The sequence below is a fragment of the Elephantulus edwardii genome, unplaced genomic scaffold (genome assembly GCF_000299155.1).
Source record: "Elephantulus edwardii isolate Elephantulus edwardi_28Jun2011 unplaced genomic scaffold, EleEdw1.0 scaffold00219, whole genome shotgun sequence".
NCBI classification, from domain to species: Eukaryota; Metazoa; Chordata; class Mammalia; order Macroscelidea; family Macroscelididae; genus Elephantulus; species Elephantulus edwardii.
Window position 1 is genome coordinate 3,479,657 of NW_006399969.1, and position 6,314 is coordinate 3,485,970.

At 41.1% G+C, this 6,314-nt stretch overlaps 1 pseudogene; it reads right to left on the reverse strand.

Annotated features, from left to right (window-relative positions):
- Nucleotides 1–5,140: 5,140 nt before the first annotated feature.
- LOC102843203 lies at nucleotides 5,141–5,684 on the reverse strand (annotated as a pseudogene).
- Between the last annotated feature and the right edge of the window lie 630 nt (nucleotides 5,685–6,314).

Below are 6,314 nucleotides of genomic sequence, written 5' to 3' on the forward strand. Positions count from 1 at the left end.
TACTGGGCAGATTGGCAGCATCGTGATGGACGGTGAAGAGATTGGGATTGTAAACAGCTTTAGTTTGTTTGGCTCTACAACCTCTTAGCACCAGCAGCCAGGAAATGAAAAGACATACTATGTTGTGAAAGTTTGCTGTCAGAGATCTCTCCAAAGTACTGAAGAGCAATGATGTCAGTTTTGAGACTAAGGTGTGCCCTATAGAGGCCACGGTCTTTGCAGTCACTTGCTATGCATCAGAGAGCTGGACAATGACTAGGGATAATAGAAGGAGAATTGATGCCTTTGAACTGTGTGGCGTTGGAGAAGAGTAGAAGAGTATTGAATATACCATGGACTTCTAAGAAAACAAACATGTTCATCCTGGAGATGGTTAAATTGGGCTGCTCCTTGGAGGCAAGGATTCTAAAGCTTCATTTGACATATTTTGGACATGTTGCAAGAAGGGACCAGTCCTTAGAGAGAGAGAGATGTCATGCTTGGGAAGGTGGAAGGACAGCGCAGGAGAGGAAGACCTTTGGTGAAGTTTTTTGATTCAGTAATGGGGGTAAGTGTTTCAGAGACGATAAGGTTGGCACAGGGTAGAGCAGGGTTTAGGGCTATTATGCATAGGGTCGCTATGAGTTGCAGGCGACTCAATGGCACATAATAACAACAACATGTAACTTATACATTGACCAAGAAGCAGTTCTTTAAACACAATTTGACAACACTCCACTGTTTAAAGCCAGGAAAAGTGCACATCAGGTCTGTATCCTATCTCTGTACCTATTCAATATACATGCTCAGCAAATAATTTGAGGAGCTGTACTATATTTAGCAGAATGTGGCATAAGGTTTAGAGAAAGATTCATAAACAACCTATGTTATGCAAATGACACAACTTTGCTTATAAAAAGTGAAGAAGACTTTAAGTATTTACTGCAGAAGATCAAAGACTACAGCCTTCAATATAGATTACACTTCAATATTAGGAAAACAAACATCCTCAGCATTAGAGGTATAGACGTGATAGATGGTGGCAAGACTGAAGTTACCAAAGGTTTAATTTCACCTGAAATTTTAGTCAATACTTAAGCTAACAGCAGTGAAGAAACCAAAAGTCATGATCTTGAGCATGATGGAGATTGTGATGATGACACAGGATAGGACAATGTGCAAATCTTCTGTGAGGACATCCTTTAAGTGCTAAAGAGCAGTGATGTCAGTTCATGGCATTTTCTATTGTATACATTTGCAAGTCGGACAATAAATAAGGAAAACTGAAGAAAATCAATGTCTGAATTGTAGTATTGGGGAAAAGTATTGACTATGCCATGTACTACTTCCAAAAGAATAAACAAGTCTGTCTTGAAGGAAGGGCAATCAGAACACTCCTTAGAGGCAAGGAAGGTGACACTTGGTCTCACGTACTTTACACATATTGTCAGGAAGAGACAGTCCTTGGAGTAAGGTATGCTTGGAAAAGGAGAGGGTAGAGAAGAAGATCTTCAGTGAGACATACTGACACAATGACACACAGCTTGAGCATGGTGGAGATTGTGAGCACGAGTGCAGGACAGGGCAAGGATCTATCTGTTCATCATAGGGTCCCTGTGCATCAGTTGACTCGGTGTCTCCTAACAACAAGCCTTTATGGAAATCAACTGCAATAGAGAAGCTTGCGAGCCATAGTCCATAGAGAGTTGTGCTACTAACTCAAACGTGGCACCTTGCTGGTACCTCCACTCCACTAACTGCTCAGCAAGATAAATATTGGAAACCGTGCTAGTTACAACCTCTGAAATCCTGCTAGAGAGCTCTGATAGATAGCCAAGTAGATAATGAGTTGTACCACCAACCCAAAGGCATGAAGTTCAAATTCACCAGCTGCTCTTTGGGAGAAAGATGACATAATTTACTTATTTTGTAGCCTCTGAAAACCCACTGGTTGGTCAGCTATGAGTCAGTTTCAACTCAGTGCCAATGAGTTTGAGGCTTTTGAATGGGCTCAAATCCTGACCTTCTGATTTAGAGAGGGACTCTTTGCTATTGCACCCCAAAAGAGAAACTAAGATATGAGTAGAAAAGCTCTGGAGGACATTATGCTGAGTGAAATATCTCAGTCCTAAAAGGACTTATACTGCATAGTGTCACTGTTGTAAAATGGGACTGACATTGGGGTTGGGAGAAGACTGAGAAAGATGGGATAAATAAAGTATAGTTGCGTTGAAACAGATGAGGGAGAAAACTGTTTAAAAGGGATATATGATTAGGTATTATTGTCGTGACAGGAGTCCAGAACGAAGGCTGCATAGTGGACTGGATTTGGGGGAAGGGACTGTATAACAAAGAAAGAATTTTTCTTTTACATTTCAAAGAGAAGAACGAACTGGGTCAGGGATGGGTGGGCAGGAAGAAAAGTGCAACAATGAATGAATGGAAATCCAAAGTCTCTATACATTTCCAATAAAATTAATAATAACAAAAAATAAATAAAGGGGGTAAAATGCTCACTAGGACTAAGACAAGGTGATTGCTGCTAAACAACCAAGACAGGGCATTTGAATGTTCTGTGAGTTTTACAGTGTGTTAATGAAAAAACTCCATAAATGGTGTTTTGGATAAATGGATTTAATTAAGTATGTGGGGGGGGGGAATGTTACTCATTAATCTTTTTTTCTTTTAATCCTACCTTTGTGGCTCTTCTCTTTCTTGAAAAGAAAATTGTTTTTCTTTCTTTATAATGCTCTTTGTCTTCTTGCTCAGGGCCCGGAGGACTATCTCAGGCCACATTGCCTGCCCTGTGTAGTAACGTGTAGCTGTGCACAAGGTGCTCTTTGGGGTGGGGTCGGGGGACCAGGCTGGCAGCACAAACACAATGAATACTTTATTTTCAGTATTGCATATTCTGATATATTTGCCCAGAACTAAGTTTGGCATATTACAATTTTCTCCATATTCTTGCAAATCCTAGATGAAGAAGAATTTCCTATGTGAAGAACAGGTCACTAACTTGTTTATAGCTTAGTTTGTGTTCCATTTTATTTTGTACCAGTGGTGATGGATTTGTCCCCTTCAAATACCATCTACCATCCCTCCTTCTTGTGATGAACAATGAATAATTATCAACATCTAGTTTAACTTGAGAATATGATTTGTGGTCTTGGAATAGAGTCTTGGTCCTCCTGCCTGACCACAGATGATCTTCTGTTTAGCATGAGAGCTGTCTGGTGTGGATTGACAAACGTTACATTTTCCTGAGGAAAGACATCCTTCCCCAGACAGAATCACATTTTAGGAATTCACATTTCTCACTGTAAAAGCAATGAGCATCCTGTAAAATACACGAAAGGGTTCAAGGTTAATGTAAGCCATTCCTACCCACTGATGTCTCTAGTTTCTTTATCAAATTAATTGGCCCCAATTAATTCAGCACATCCCTAGGAAGAGGTTTTGATGGAGCAGAGACAGGAAATGTCAGGACTATCTCATGAGCTTTGGATAATGTTAAATTAGCCCTATGGGGCTTCTAACTGTAGAAAGAGTGTACATGTAGTTGCCTAGCCACAGTCTTTCCAAACACCTGCTGTGCATCTGAAAGATAGACAATTAGTAAGAATTACAGGAGAAAAATCAGTGCATTTTAGTTGTGATGTTGGAAAAGAGTGAAGAATATCCTGAGAGCTTCCAAAAGAACACATAGATATGTCTTGGAGAAAATGCAACCATAATGGTCTTTGGAGGTAAAGATGGTGAACTTCATTCAATTAGAGAAAAAATAACTACTCCTTCTCTTCAAAAGACACTGTGAAGAAAATGAATGGAATGGGAGAAAATGTTTGCAGTACATAAAGCTGACACATCTTTTAAGTCAATAATAATTGTAATGACCCAACTTAAGACAGGTACTTCCCCAAAGCAACCACACGAAGAGTTACTCCATATCATTAACAAACAAAGAAATGCAAATTTAAACAACAGTGAATTATCATGATACACTAACTATTGGGTACTGTTGGGTCAGAACTGACCCATAGCTGACCCTCCAGTGGATTTTTCAGAGGCAGGTAATCACACGAGAGAAGATTTCCCATCTTTTCCCCATACAGCTGATGGATTCAAACTGTGTGCCTTCGCAATTACAGCACAGCTTCTTACCACTAGGTCACCAGAGAAAAGTCTGACAATACCGTATTTTGGGAGGATTTGAAACAAGTGGTACTCTTACATATTGCTGCTAAGAATGCAGCCTAATACAGCCAGTTTAGAAAGCAGTTAGTCAGTATTTTGGAAAGTTATACACTGACTGTAAGACTCAGAAATTTTTCAGAAATTTTATTCCTTGCTATTAAAATTCAATGCCATCAAATTGGAACTAACCCATTATTGACCCTTGAATGGGTTTCAAAACACATGAGAAGAAATATTTACATGAGTGGAGGTTTTCCATTTTTCTCTGCATTTGAAAGGCTCTGCCTTTGGGTTACAGCACAACTCTTGATGGAATACTCTTGTGGATCTCCCCTATTCTTAGCTTTTGTTGTTTGTTGTTTTTGTGTACTGTCCAGTCAGAATCAACCCATAGCTGACCCTCCAGTAGGTATCCAGAGGCAGCAAATTGCATGGGAAGAGACTGCCCATTTTTTATACATAAGTAGAGAATTTATTATTACTATTATAAACAAATTTATTAATAACTACATACTCCTATATTACTTGGGTTTTTACATTGCTACTAGTTTCTCAATTTACCCTGACTACATCATTGTGCCTTCCTGAGTCTGACACATCTGGAAACATTACATGTTTATTTGGTTTTGGATGGTTTGTTTTATCTGGTTATGTTTTAAATACTCGAAGTGATTCTATTTTTGGAGGCTGGGCTAATACAACTTCACCTATTTTCCACACAGATAGATAAGCATTCACTTCTCAGACCTATTCAGGAAAGTACACAAGTTGTTAGGTTGTTAGTAAATGAAATACTCTGCACACTGGGCCTCCCTCCCATATCAGATTCCTTGGTGGGTGGAATTTCTACTCCAAACTTTCTGGGATATTGTTACCCAGCTGAGGAGTCTGGCTTTACAGTGAGTTGAGATGGCCCTTTGACAATCCCCATCAGTTCAGCACTTTCTCAGAGAAGGCTGGAGAGAGATTAACATCTTCCTGTGCACTGGAAGATGCCCACAGCCACACTCATGATGATGAACTGCCCACCAAGACTCCCAGGACCAGCAAAGTGTAGGAACGGCCTGTTTAGCGACCTTTTACGTTCTTTGTGGTATATTCTTGTACAAACTGCACACACGTGTCCTGCAGGAACTCCTGCAGCTCGTATCGAGTTCGGTTGTAGGCGTTGAAGGTCTTCAGGGTGTAGTTAGCCGCTCTGGAGAATGTCTGGGAATGTCTTACCCTCTGTCTCTGGCTGTCTCTGGTTGGAAACTGGCAAAGAAGCTCCCATTCACAGTCACTTCAAAGAAGATGTGGGCATTGGAAGCCTCTTCAGGAAACTCATAGCCCAGGAAGCAGCGGATTATCAGAAGAAAAACTATGCTCTGCTCGCGGTACACCAGCAGCACTAAGCTAGAGAGTTCTCACAGGTAGTGTTGCAGGCCTTGCTCTGCTCACGCCCATTTCTCTGGGTCCTTGAAGAATTGCAGGTGGCAGATCACGACCTTGTTGCCCGGGCCTTCCAGCATGCGCGGGGGTCGTTGGCGACGTGTTCCTGCAGTACCACAACGAGAAGGGTCTTGGAAGAAGGCCTATTGGAGGATGTGGAGGCTTCGCTTGCCTGAGGATAGAAGTCAGCGCGTGGGAGTGTGCGGCGGGCAGCCAGAGAGAATAACCCTCTGCCCAGAGGCCACTGCCCACCTTCTCGGCCCTTCACGAAGTATAAAGTGCTCTTGCTCCCATTTGGCATTTATAGTCACTCTGAGAAGATGACAGGACAAAGATTATTATTCTCAGCTCACAGATGAGGAATTTAAAGCCTAAAGAGCAGAAGCTCTTTATCCCTCCAGAGTAAAACATCTAGTGGGTGAAGGAGCCAGTTGTTTCTCTTCTACCCCCATTTCCAATTGGTCAACAGAGATTGCCCATTTTTAAAGCACAAACTAGTCTAGATGTTCCACTGAGTCAGCTCCTGTCTTCCTTCCTCCACTAACTCCTACCCTCAAACACCTAAGCAAATCATTTTTTTAATTTAACTTTATTATTATTATTAATTTTAATGAAAATTTACAGAGGATTTGGATTTCCAGTCTTTCATTGTTGCACTCTTCTCCCTGCCCACCCCTCCCCTCAGTTTGCTTTTTTGTGACCCTAAAAGT